The 14,579-nt window shown below is 42.7% G+C and overlaps 1 protein-coding gene across 2 annotated transcripts in view; it reads left to right on the top strand.

The window, feature by feature from the left end:
* Positions 1 to 14,579, top strand: part of LHFPL6 (LHFPL tetraspan subfamily member 6) — a 238,121-nt gene that overhangs the window by 182,417 nt on the left and 41,125 nt on the right. The window lies entirely within an intron of this gene.

The raw sequence follows: 14,579 nt of genomic DNA, 5'->3' as shown, positions 1-14,579 counted from the left end.
GCCTGGAAAGATTGGAGAGGAGGCAGGGATAAAATTTTTCTTGGATGAGAAAGCTGACACCGATTAACTTCCCTTCCTGCCTATTTATAGAACACAAGAGCTTATTGTGCGTAAGGACAGAAACTTGGAAATGAAGGAAGCGGCTGAAAGCTGGTTGGATATTCCCTTTTCTAAACCGACAAATGCCTTCATTGTCTGGCTGTGTGAATGATTTGAATTGCCACTTGAGAAAAACATCGCTTCTCCCAGGTCTTACAATGTATCGATCCCTAATTTTCCTTATTTCTCAATATCTGGGGATTTATGTAGTACTCAGAAAACTCTTGGATGTAATTATCGAGTCATCATGCTATCTCCCTGGGTCATTGTATACCCCACTGGGGGAATTCCTTCCAGGAGTCTTTGGCTCTTTTTCAGTAATGAGGTGCCATCTTTGATCAAGAGAAATCAAAGTGAGGATCTGAGTACCTCGGGACTCCCGGCCCCAACCACGGGCAGATTGTGGGAGCCGCTTTCCCACAGTCAGTTCAAAAGACAAGGCAGGGATTTTGAAATCTGCGTTTGATTTCTTTTTGATAGTGCTAGATTATGTAGCTTCAGCGGCTGGCTAGCCCTTTATGTTGCTCTCAGTAGTCGAGATATTTATGATGCCTACTCCAGTTCCAGCCACTCATCTGCTTTTGTTGCCAGAGGATTCTTTTGCCTTCAGAGCAGATAATGCTTTAGACTCGCTTTTCATGAGTCAGCATTTTCTGAGCCCTTTTGTATTACAGATAGAGCCTGTGATCATGGTCTGTGGCGTCAATAGAAATAATATGTGGGCCATATATGTCATTTAAGATTTTCTGGGAGCTCTATTTGGAAGCGCAAAAAGAAGCATGAACTAATAACATATTTTTTTGGAGTCCAATATATCCAAGGAGTGTCATTTCAGCATGTCATTGGTATAAAAATTATTAATGAGCTTTTCCTTTTTTTCCTATTAAGCCTTTGTAATGCAGGTGTATTTTACTCTGTTAGCCTATCTCAGTTGGCAGTAGCCACATTTCAAGTGGCCCCATCGCTCCATGTGGCTAGCTAGTGGCTATCATCTCTGACAACAGAAGTTTATATACTGTCACCAAGAAATCTGTTCTGTAATTAACCCATTTCCCATTAAGCTTATCATTTGTGTTGATTTTTTTAAAAGCATATGTTTGGATCCTTCCCTGTTTTCCCAGTGGTTCTCACGACCAGTGGCTTCTGTTTTTGAGATGCCAGGATGAAGGCGATGGCTGGAGGCAAGCTTTTTGGCCCTATGGAGTTCAACCATGTTACCCTTGAAGCCTTTAATCCCACACCCTACCCATTTTCTTGAAACGTGCACAGCCATATAAAGGATTTGGACTCATGGCGCCATGGCTCATGGCGGCAGAGTATTGGCAACTCAGGAAAAGTATGAGAATGATTTGGCAGTAGAACTCTTGATATACTACTGAGAAACCTAAATTTAAAAAAAAAAAAAAATTCAGGGGGATTAAAAAGGCTATGCAGGTATATCTACAAAGCTGAGATTTTCATGCTGCTTGTCTTTCTGCTTTAGCACTAGTCTAATAATAATGACCGGAAAGAACAGGCACACGTGGAGAATGCTCCCCGCGGCACACCTGACTGAATCTGACTGCATGAGCCGATGAGGTCATGTTCCCCTTCTGCCTCCAGCCTCCCTGAAACTGAAAGTGATCATGAAACTGATGAATTTCCCCTCTTCGGTGAAGATGGTGAAGTCCTCACTGGTAAAGGAGAAGGAGGAACAAACTGTACCTGTTTTCTTCTTTTCTGGTTTCTCCTTTCATTCTTTTTTTTTTTTTTTTTTTTAGATTTTATTTATTAGAGAAAGTGAGAGTGAGAAAGAGAGAGCAGCAGTAGGAGGTGCAACAGGGAGAGGGAGAGGCAGATCCGCGGCCGAGTGGAGAACCCGATGCGGGGCTCGATCCCAGGACCCTGGGATCATGGCCTGAGCTGAAGGCAGAGGCTTAACCAACTGAGCCACCCAGGCAGCCCCTCTCCTTTCATTCTTGCTTTTATGAGAGGGTTCGCGCCAATGACTTTGGCATTTGTGTGCACTTCTCTAAAAGTCCAAATAGATGTTATGAAATCTCCCATATTGGAGAGGACTGTTGGACTTAAAATGCTCAGAGTGTCTGCTGTGATCTTTACAGTTCTACTCCACATAGTGGGGAAGCCAGAAGTTAATGTCATAGAGGCTCCACGAAGGAATAATCCAACATAGTTTTCTATCTATTAGTTATAGGACAGCGTGCTAGTTGTTTAAATTACCTTTCCTATAATATTTGTTCCTTGTTCATTACCTTGGTGGTTAAGCTTGAAATGGGTGAAACTGAGACATAATATTGAAAAGGAAGGAATGCAGTTTAGGATGACCCCGACAGCTGATGCTGACAGGCATTCTGGTGTTTGGAAGGCCCAGAAGGGTCTTACTCATGCCAGCCATCCTTACCATCGTCTGAAAAATATTCCTTCTCAGACAGTGCTGTCCAGTAGAACTATCTGCAAATGATGAAAATGTCTTATATCTGGACTGTCCAGTACAGTTGGCACCAGCCATGTGTGACTAATGAAGATGTGAAGTGTGGCTAGTGTGACCGAAAAACTGAATTTTAATTTACAGTTAATTGAACTCAGGCCAGTTTTTTTCTTTTACAAGTTAACATGAATAGAAAATACCAATTGAAGCAAAAGGCATCATGCTGAGGTACACATCATTGCCATTCTACTTTTTAAGTTTGACTCTTATTCATTCCCGTCACTTCAGGACTGCTTTCCTGGGACAGATGTTAGTTTCTGTATTTCTTTATTTTAACTCTGGAAATCAACATTCTGAGATCACCAGATTTTCTCCAACCCCTTCGGGTACTGGTAATGATGCAAGATGCAAAGATGCAAGATCTCTTGCCCAAGATGCAAAAGACAGCATGAGGCGATATTACCTATAACATTTTGAATCAATGAATTTCGCTCTTTTCCACAGCTTGATCATTATAGAATCCAATCTTTCTAAGACCCCATCCTTCTCCCCTTCCACAAACAAGAGTTAACAATCCCTGCCTTGCCTTCTCAATTTTGTTGTTAGCTGCCAATCAAAATACACCTATATAAATGTTTTTGGTAAGAGTTTAGGAAGAACTTACACACTTCCCTTCTAATTTTGGCTCCTTCTTAATGGTCACATTTTACTTCTAATAAATGATAACTAATATACATTTCTGGATTTTGAACCTTCTGTTTTAACATCCTCCTGCTTAAAGAAGCCAAGCTCAGTTTTTCTTCTGACTCTTTCAGACCATTTTGAACAGAAATGTATATACCGATACCACCTTTGACTGATTCTTCAACTGTCTCAACAAGATGGCTGCAAGCAGTATAGAAAATGTCGTTAGTTACAGATTTTAATATAAGCAGCAGACTAAAGCAGATTGAGTGTTAAGCTGTTTTGGCTTGCAAACACTCGTGTTGAAACTTGGAAGCCTTTGGTTGGAATTTTTATAGCATCTGAGAAACGATAGGGTTTTAAAGAACTGGAATTCTTGCACTAATTATTGGCTCAGTGAAAGACTTCGAGTCATAGGACGAGTTGGCTGCACACATGTCCAGTGACTAGAGAAGGCTCAGTGATATGAGAGGCTGGTGGCTCTTGGCTAAATGCCATCAGTCCACACCATCTGAGAGGGCAAACTAGTATCAACAAAACTTCCAGGTTGGTAATATGTAGCCCTTTGCTGAGTGGCCTCAAATATGAGCTAATAAAGATTTAAGTGTCTGACTCCACCCTGTAGGGAAAAGCTTTAGCTCTTAGCAAATTGAGAAATATAGATATTAACATTTCTTATTATGAGAAATTAAAGGTAGAGCCTCCTAGTTCAAGTCCTGAGAACCCAACATCACATAGCACTTTTGTTTTTGTTTTCTTATTACTCACTTCTTTCTCTAAAGAGCTCAAAAAAATCCACTGATCTTTCTTGAATCTTTGCCTAAGATCCACAAAGGGGCTCAGGAGATAGAGTTGCTTATTGAAGAAGCTGCATAAGAAAACAGCTAAGGAGAAACAGCCCTGTTTAAAATAGGGGTTGGGGCTAAAGTTCTTTCTTCAGTTTCCCTGAGTATTTTTCCTCCATGTTTCCTAGCCAGGGCGTCCTGGGAGGAGCAGCAGGGGAACACAATCTGAAAACTGACCAAAAAGAGTTACAAAAGATGTGTGTAGTGATGAGATGTCTGCTGAGATGCCGAGATCCCAACTCCACCCCTAAAACACTTTTTATGGCATTGTAATGCCACTTGGCAAGATTATTGCTCCTCTCTCTCTCTACACACACACACACACACACACACACACACACACACACACACTCATGCACACTGAGTCTCCTAAGCCTCAAGATAATCCAAGAGTCCAGGCTTTAAATAAATGGTAATTTCAGAGTAGATTGGATCTTTCTGAGCAGGCACTCCCATACCCAACCAAAAAAAAAAGGTGGGGGTGGGGGAACAGGGATAATTTTTTTCTACCAACCAGGAGCTGCGGGAAATAGGGTTATATGGAAACATGAACACAGCTTCAAAATAAAAGTCTGTGTTTTGGAACAAGAGAAATCCAACAGTGCTGAGCACAGGAATTAAGAGACTACAAGTGGCCAAGCTTGAGATGAATCAGAGCAAAGGGGGATAAATGAGTGACCTTTCTTTACCTTCTTCATGGATGGCTTGCAAGGATTAATTAAGGAAAAGTCTGTAAATTTCTTTGAGCCCTTCAGAGAAAGAAGCTATTTAAATATCAATTATGATTATGCAGCTTGCATCCCAGACCTTGATCAGGCTTGGTTAACTGAGCCTGATGCATCAGTTGTGCCTTCTCTGGGTTACAGAGATGAGGATCCCTGGCTGACCTGAGTTCTCTGACTCAAGAGTAAGGCAGAGATTTATGGTGTTACATGTGGCATCAGAGGGCAGTCTGCCTCCTGGGAACTCAGCTCTATGCTTGGAGAAATTGGAGGCATTTTCTTAAGAACTATATACAGTGGGTAGTGGTGGGAATTAAGGGCCTGGAGTTGGTTAGTACCCTGAGAAAAAATTTTCTTCTTCTTCTTTTTTTTTTTTTTTAAATGCATTTTCCTTTATCAACATATTGCCTAAGAGTGTAAAGAAATTAAACAGTGAGACAAGAAAGGATTTCTGTCTGGGCACATTAGCTTCCTAGGACTGCTTTAAGAAAGGATCACCCACTGGATGGTAGAAAGCAACAGAACTTGGTTCCCTTACAGTTCTGGAGGCTGGAAGTCTGAAATCAAGGTGTTGGCTGGTCCCTGCCCCTCCTGAAGGTTCCAGGGAGGAACCCTTCCTTGCTTCCTCCTCACTTCCAGTGGCCCCAGGTCTTCCTGGATTGTGGAAGCTTCTCTCCAGTGTCTGCAGCCATCTCCATGTGGCTGTCTTCCCTCTGTGACCAGGTATTTTCTTAGAAGGACCCCAGTGAGATTGGGTTTTAGGGAGCTGGTCTACTCCACTATGATCTCATCTTACTAAGTACAGCTACAGAGACCCTATTTCCAAACAAGATCACATTCTGAGGTCCTGGGGGTTAGGACATAAGTTGTTGTGGGAAGGGGGACATGATACAGGTAAGGGCAGTTCCAGAAATATTTAGGAACTGAAACTTTCCCTCATGAAAGATCATATGGAAGCCCTGCAGGAGAGCAGGAAGAGCAGCGCCGCCCGGTCTAAGGACAATGGAGCCCAGGGCCCTTCTGTTCACCCCTCCAGCACTCCTGGGCCCTTCCCGCCCATCCCTCCCTCCCCTGTGTGCGCCTGCGCATTGGTAAGACACTAAGGAGCTCCGCCCCCCGCCCCAGGATTTCCAGGGACACAGCTGGAAAATCTATGGGACTAGATGTGTCAGTGGGTTCCTCTCTCAAGTAAAATCCCATTCCTGTAAAGCAGCAGCTTTCAGGAGCACCCGTTCTAAAAATAGTCTGTTTGCAAAGCTTGTTTGAAAGTGGTTGCATTTTCTTTGTTTATTGATTTTAATATAAAGGAAATAGAATCTACTCGGAAAGCACACCTCCTCCAGGGTCACCTTAGCATTGTCACCAGCAGCCAAAAACTCAATACAGATGCGGGTGGATTTTCTTTTCCCCTGAAGATGCACCTAAAACCGTGGCCTGCAGTTCACCCTCCAGAACCTAACGCTCGCCTCTCATACAACTTGGGGAAGTAGAAACTCGCCCTTGGAAGGATGGAAAGGAACTGATTTGCAGCTAGTCCCATGTTTGGTGCACCAAAAGAACCAGTTACTCCCCAGGAGAAACTCTGACAGAGGCTCGTGCTGCATCCAGCCCCAGTGAGGGAGCCCCTTGGGAATAGCTTGTTGCCCAGGCCCCTGGGAAGAATGCAGACCCACTTATCAGCCTTCGGGAGGCTGCAATCTCCTCAGCAAGGAGAGAGATTGTGTGTTTTGGATAGCAGGATGCTGCTGGAAGAGCAGGCTCTGGGAAAGAATACACAAAACAGCCCAAGGGGAAAGTCCTAAGTTAACTCCATAAAAGGAGGCTTTAAATGGTCTCAGCTGATCCATATTTTTAGAAAATTGTTTTGACTCAGCCTGCCTGACTATAATACCATTGCCAGAACCAGCAATGAAAGGGAGATAAACACGGTGTTGTGATTTTTCTTTTTATGCCTCCCTGGAAGCCCTTGGTAGTACAAATCACGCTCGACAGGCTTTGATTAGCACCTGCTCAGTTCCACTAGGGAAAGGAGGCATTTGTCTGAGGCTCTGTGCTCTCTTTGTGAATAAGCTAGAAATTTCAGGGTGGGGGATAGCTCCCCTGGAGGAAGCCTGGTTTAAGCCATCTCTCTCACCACTGGAGATTGCCCCAAGGGAGGTAGTGGCTGGCAAGGTGGGGCAAGATGGCGTCTAGGGGCCAGCGGGGGAAGTCTGCGTCTGGCTTATAGGGTAGTGCTGGATGATGTACCCTGTGCCAGTCATATCAAATGCTTTCTTTTCTGTGTTAATAGTGTGGTATCACAGGAGAGAGTTTTGGACAGAGGGGCAAGAAATATTATTGCATTTCTGATTCCTTCACTAACTGTAACTTTGAGCAGGTCACTTCGTCTTTGTGTGTGGAAGCCTGGATTCATTCTTCCAACTGAGTTTCCCATTCCCTGAAAGGGGAGAGGGTGGGAAACTGTGCCCATGTGAAGGCACAAGGTAAACCCCAAATCTCTTTGGACCACAGATATCTCACACTATTTGGGGGAAAGCAATTTTATACAAATAAATAAATAAGGCTATCTGTGGAGTAGACTGGAAAATCCCTTGCCACTTTATCAAGCAGAAGTAAGGAAGACCTGTTTCAGAGAAGACTTGATTTCAGGTACGACCCCTGACTCCATACGATGTGAAGTTCTCTCCTCTTCCTTAGGAATGTTTTGATGGAAAAGTTTGAGAAGTACTAATTAGATCATCTGGATGGTCTCTTTCGGTTCTTACATTTGGGACTTAATTCACAGTTGTAAGGTCTCTTTGCCACCTAAGTAAAGGCCAGCTTCCTTGGCTCGAAATTAACGACCTCCGCAGAGTCCTTGACCCCATCCTAACTGCTTGGCCATCCCTTTCCTCTTCTCCCTAAGTCTGTCAGTCGATTTTCATCTTCCTCAGACTTGCCCCTGCCCATCTTCCCTGTCCTTTTCTTCCTCTGGGATAACTATAACTACTTCCTAGAGCCCCTCTCATCCTGCCAGTAAATTCCAGCCAAAAATTGACTGATTTCAATGGCAAGTATTGCTTTTTCTGCTAATATGGCACAAGTACAAGCTTGGAGTGTTGTTTCTGTGTTACTTTTCTCCATCTCCAGTGCTACTGTGAACAAATCTTATCTTCAGTTTTTTAAATTCCTCTAGAGCAAAGAGCGCCATGTTTTGCACAGACCCAAAAGCTTAATATTGTTCTTAATATTGTTCTCTCCCTGTGTGTGGACTTCCTCTTCGGGTAACTAAATTAGCAGGCTAAGAATGAGAATTCTGGATTCTGTCTTCTGTGAGTTCTGTTCTACAAGATGCAGAATTTACCCATGTGGGGGTCTGTTTCCACGTTCATTTTATTAAACCTCTTGGGATAAGCTATTTGAAAAAGATATGAGTGACTTCATTGTGTCTGCTTATGATGGTATTTTAAATACGTTGAGTGTTTTTGTCCCTTGTGAAATACTTTGTAATCATGTTTCAATTTGTGTTTTAAAATATTTTATATTTTCTTAATATCAAAAAGACAAGACAGAACGCGGTTTTTTCAAAATAGAATTAAAGAAAAAAACAGTATTAAATTGACTGGAAACAAATTTTCAAGTACTTTCAAAACTTGTTTGGAACTGATCAGTAAATCACAGATGGAAAAGTAAAAAGTTTCAGTTATCCTTGACATTTCAAGAGGGAAAGAAAACAGAAAAGGAAAATCATTATAGCTGTCTCGAAAGAAATTGCTTCCAAATTGTTGTCTGTCAGCTATTCCAGATGGCTTTACTGTTTTTTAGTGGAATTGATGGTATTCTAAAAAGACCTGAGGAAAATAAATGAGGTTTTTCTTTCCTGATACCCCAGAAGGTAGATAAAGGGAAAAAAAACCTTTAAAGAAATGTCTGTCTTCAGTCTCTTGGCCACCTGTACCACCTCAATGGCACCCATCAATGATTTTATCGTATATTCATACTCTCCATTTTTTTTTTTTTTAGTGGTAAAAAAGGTGCTTTGGGGTACCTGGGTGGCTCACCCATTAAGCATCCGCCTTCGGCCCAGGTTGTAATCCTAGGGTCCAGGGATCGATCCCCATATCAGGCTCCCTGCTCCACAGAAAGCCTACTTCTCCCTCTCCCCTTGCTTGTGTTCCTTCTCCCACTGTGTCTTTCTCTCTGACAAATACATAATAAGATCTTTAAAAAAAAGAAAAGAAAAAGATGCTTTAATGAGTATATACGTAGTGAAAATACCATATATCTAAGCCAGAAAGTTAGTGGAAACCTGTTATAAATGCATTGTAGTCTAGTCCAAAAAACCCACATGCACATATATAATCTGCATATATTATACCCAAATGACAATATAGGCTACATCTGTAATTATATATGGCTTGTGTACATGCATACATGTGCATATGTAGGATTGTATATACAGGTGTGTATGTATATAAAATAACCCTTACAGCAGCTGTATGTATGGATTTAATTCCTCTTTCACCGATGAGGACCCGTGTACATGCATACATGTGCATATGTAGGATTGTATATACAGGTGTGTATGTATATAAAATAACCCTTACAGCAGCTGTATGTATGGATTTAATTCCTGTTTCACCGATGAGGACCCAGGCTCTCCAAGCCAGAGGGGCACGTGGTCAGATATCAAAGCCGTGCTCTGAATCGCCCTACGACTCTGTTAGCAGTGTTTGTAGAATGTGTCCGGTGTTTGGTTCTCACTTTGGCACTGAAACCAGTTGTAAAGACAGAGATTTTAAGTCTAGCCTCTGCTCTGGTAGTTTCTCAAGACAAAACACCTAGACATCTTCAGGCTCTCATTTTTTGTTTCTGTTGTTAGGAAGCTAGCTAGTAATATCTAGAACTCAAAGAGAAAGGGCCCCCTCGCTGCCTGGTAGTCTTGTGTTCCTTACTATGTAAGATTTTCCCTTTATGCTCCCTCCGTTACATTTTCAGAAGTATTTTAAATGCTTTTCGAATTTGCTTGAGCTTCCAGCCTTCAAGCGGCTCAGTGTGGTAGCCTGTACGCTGCAAAGGGGCCTCGTCCCTCTCAATTTGTAAAAAGTCTTTCATTAACTGTTCATTTCAGCACATGTAGATTTTACTACTTTTTAAAAATATGCTTGGCATTTGACTTTTAGTGTTGTCGTGAAGCCCGTGATTGAAGTACTTAAGGACCTTAAAAATAAATAGGAAGATAAATCATTCTTATCCTGACACTTTTTTTTTTTTTTTTGTAAGGTCAAGTAGAAATAAATGAACAGGGTTTGGAGGCATGGAATCTGTCTGTTTGTGGGCACTTGATGTATTGGTGAAGGAGAGAGGTTTTACTCTGCCTCCTAAGTGTTGTTATGTTAGACCTGAAACAGGATTCTAAAATAGCACTTACAGGGAAGCCAGAGGAAAAGCCCCCAGGAGCTCATCTCTCCTTTGGAGGTGTGTCTACCTGAGTTCTCCACTGTCTTGGGTAATTTTATGATATTTGGATGTCAGAACTGGGGAGGGTGATATTTCCCTCCAAATACATTTTCCTCCCTGTGGGCTTACCTGAGTGATCTGCAGAGGACCCTACCCTGTCACGCGCAGACCTGTCAAACCACCCTGCCCTGGAGCAGCTGCCATGCCCCGGGCAACTCACGTGCATTTCTTGGGTCACCATGCCATCCCTGAGAGGTACAGCGGGCTTTATCCACACCGGCCAGGAGGGAGACACTGAGGCTCAGAGTAAGTGGTTTGACTGAGCCACCTCCAGCCAGGACAGGGTCTGGTTCCACCATTCCTCTTGTTTTCACGGAGCCACTATTGTGGAAATAAGCACAAATGTTGGAATATTGCCTTCCCCTTCTCTTTCCTCATCATTTCATAAGAGGGAATCTACTTTTATATGCGCTGCACTCTGCCGGGACATTTCAGCTCATCCTCTGGACATCTCTGTAGAGAGCCACTGGTATAGCCATCTTATCAGTGAAACTCTTGGGGCTTGAGTGTAATAGCCTCCCTTGCTCAGTAGGAACCAGTAAGGACAGTAAGACTCCAGAGCCTTCGTCCCTAACACCTGAGTGTTTATCTGACTGGGGTAACCGAGGTTCGCCAACATGAAACTGACCGGAGTCTGGGTTGGAACTGACATTGCATTTTCAAAGCCGGGATGAGCTAGGTTAAGTTTGCAGTGTGCGTTGACTTATAGCCAGGTTCTCTATTTGCTTGCTTGTTTGTTGTTGAGAGGATATTGTTGGAGCCTCATCTAGACCTCTCAGGACACTTTCATGTTGAAATGTGATCATTGTTCTTTCCTTTGGCTTCTGTAGGGGGAGGATCAGGAGTGATATAGTTTACCAGGTGGTGGGTATTATAGAGGGCACAGCTTGCATGGAGCACTGGGTGTGGTGAAAAAATAATGAATACTGTTTTTCTGAAAATAAATAAATTGGAAAAAAAAAAAAAAGGAGTGATATAGTTTATACAAAACAGCAGTAATCCTGAAGAGAAAACACGTCCATTGAAATCTCTGAGCTGAGTGGCTGGGCTGGGCTGGAACTCTTTATATTGTTGTCATTCTGGGCTTTGTGAGATGTCTTGTGAAGTTCTTAACAAGTATTTTTGGGTCAAACAGGTGAAGCCAGCCAGCCCCGTTTTAGGTTGTAGGGTTGTTGTTTGAGAACTGTGAAGAACTTCGAGGTCTTCATTGCTCTAGATTTGCACATCAATCCCTTCTATGCTGATGGGTTCCATTTAGAGGCATCAGGCCATAAGGATGTTGTGTTGTGTCAGCTGTGGCTTTTGAGTCCAGGCTACTGGGCCAATGGAAGAAAGGGGCTGGAGTATGAATAAGGAAAGATATGTCATATGGACTGATTCTTGAAACCTACCTCCACCCCAAGAAAAGATGGACTGATAGATCAATAGAGGAGTGCAAAAAGGAATAGATAGATCATCGAGCAGAATTTAAAACATGTCAGTCATAGAATCTAGATCATGTATGGGCATTCACTGTATAAAATTTCCAGCTTCTTAGTACATCTGATCATTTTGCTAATATCCTGTTGGAGGAGAAAAGAAGAATGCACTGACTCTTAGTGGTAGAGATGGGTAGAGATGTGGTTAGTTTCAGAAGAGATATTTGCTGGGACAGCTTGAGCAAGCAGTAAGGCAGACCCTCTGCTCTTGATCGGTGTTTTTGTTTATCTGTTTACCTGTTGGATGAACACCTCTAGCATCTGAAACCAGACTCTCCAACAGAATGAAGTGTTTGCAATTCTAAGACAGCAGGTCCCGTGGTACAATATCAATATTGATACATATCTTATGTCAAGCCCAGAACTGGGCACTTTTATTAAGTCATTTATTTCTAATAAAAATGCTAAAGATATGGGTACCACAAGGTCTGTTTTATTGATGAAACTCTGAGTTCAGAGAATTCAAAGGCATGCTGCTCAAGGTCACACATCTGGCTGGGGGTGTCAGGATTTGCACCTGACCGATCAGCCTGCTCTGTACCCACTCAACTCTCAAGGCCCACAGTGTGGCCACATGTCTGCCCCACCACGAGCTGCTTGCAATCACAGGGATCCAGCCCCACCCCAGATCTGTCGACCTTTTGAACAAGCCCCCCAGCTGTTTTGTGTGCAGCTCAGTCAGCAAACACTCGACTGAACCACAGGACTCTGGAAATCAGGACCGTGTCTTTATTCCTCTCCTGCCCTAACACCACGGAACACCTTAGAGTCAGAGAAAATTAGCATTTTTTTTTGTTTCAGAGGTGTTGCTACAGCACTGAGCACTGTTTGCTCCCTTCTCGCAATGTCAGAGTGAAGACAGTGAACCAAAGCAGAGGAGGAGGAGGCAGGTATGCTGAGGCCGTGACCCCGCCCTGCCTCAGGCTATCCACTTGAGGAAGCTCAAATCTCCCCACCTGTCTGTGACTCCATTCCTTCATCTACTAAATGGGACACTGGTACTGGCTCTAACTATCTCATGGGAAGGCCGGAAGTGACTTTAAAAGTAAAATGCAACAACAACAACAACAAAAAAGTAAAATGCAACAAAGATCAAAACAGACTGGAACAGGCAAAAGTATTTTTAGCCTTGGTAGTAATATATGAACTCCTTGCCTAAATGTGACAGTTATTGGACTATTTCATTTGTTCCTACTGAGGTTCACACGGCTGATAGGACTTTTGGGGCAAGTGATCATGGCACACTATTCCAGGATGTCCTTGCTCTAACCCTCCCTGCCTTCCGTCTAAGAAGAGTATGTTCTCTGAGAGTGGAGGACTCGAGGAATATTGGCTTAGAGCTCATTTAGTCTTTGCAACAACTCCAAGAGATTGATATTATTCCCATTTTACAGATAAGGAAAACTGAACCCAAAAGAAGTGAAATGATGGAACCGGAATTCCTTAACTACTAGGGTTAGAAAGACCATTGCTTTTAGGCTCATGTAATTTACCAGAAATCTGTCACATAGAAATGGCAATATGTCCCCCCAAATTTCATTGTCTGAAACAACTTGTTTTCTACCAGTGATTGCCTAGGACTCTAGAAAGAGCAACCATGACAAGTCACTCATGGCTGAAATTAGCTTGTGAGGTTTCTGATCTGAGCAAAGAAGCAGGTATTCTGATATATGTCTTTCATGTCTTCTGACCCATGAACTGGAAAAGGAGAAAAAATAAGAACCGAGGAGCCATTTTGAAAGCATTGCAAGAAAATCTAAAGTATGTTCTCTTCTGCAGGATGTTTTCAGCAAAGAAAAATTCTCATTGTCATTTTTAAAAAGAGTTTTGATGGTTGAGAAATGATCGTATTTCTATTTTATATTTCTAGGGCTGTGATACGATATGCTTTCCTTGGCTCAACTTCTGATGATAAAGAATCCACTTTTCATCTTTATGCCTCGATGTGTTCTTTATGGACAGAACTCTTTGTGTCATAGAGCTCACATCCTGGTTCTCCCTCCCTGGTGCCAGGGGAAGGGGGAAACTGTAGGGCTCGCAAGAGCCCTTGCCTTTACATACAGGCAGCAGTAGAGTCAATCCTGGAGAAAACTTGTAATCCTCCTTGATCTTCTGCCCTGTTCTTCCTTTTCCATTTGTATGCAGGACTCAGTACATGTGTGGACATGGGAGGTGAGCCCAGAGCTGGGACCATAAACACTTGGGGATTTGGGAGGCATTAGAAGGTAGAGTTTAGCAATATTGGCTTAGAGCGCAGACAGATCTGCGTATAAATCTCTGCATCTAACCCTTAGTAGCCTCATGAACATGAACCTGCTTCTCTAAGCCTCAGTCTCCTCTTTTGCTAACTGAGTGCATTGATATATTTCATATGATCTGTTCTATAAAGATGATATAATTATGCTGAAGCTTTTGTACGTACTAAATAAATCATATTACTGCTATTTAACATTGAACGAATATCATGAACCAGTGAGTTAAATGCAAGTAAACATATGGTAGAGTTTTTGGCTTTCTAGGAGGTGTAATACTTGAGAATAACTACAGCAAGGTATTATGGCCCAGATAAATGGCATAGAGTACACCCCAGTAGGAGCTCATGGCTTTGGGGGTGTGTTAAAATCTGTAGCTCCCTGTTAGGGCGGTCAGGGCAGCCTTCATGTTGAGGCTTCTAGACCTTAACAGCTAGTATTTTCATGGTGAAGCCTGAGCATAAAGTAATGAGTGAGAGTATCCCAGAGGGAAAGGATTCAACTTTCAGAGACGAGACAATTCAAGACATATTCAAAGAATTGAATAGCCCCCAGGCAGAAACACCTTTGGG

The sequence above is a fragment of the Neovison vison genome, chromosome 5 (genome assembly GCF_020171115.1).
Source record: "Neovison vison isolate M4711 chromosome 5, ASM_NN_V1, whole genome shotgun sequence".
NCBI classification, from domain to species: Eukaryota; Metazoa; Chordata; class Mammalia; order Carnivora; family Mustelidae; genus Neogale; species Neogale vison.
Note: the sequence above shows the minus strand (reverse complement) of the source record. Positions and strands in the feature narration are given on the sequence as shown.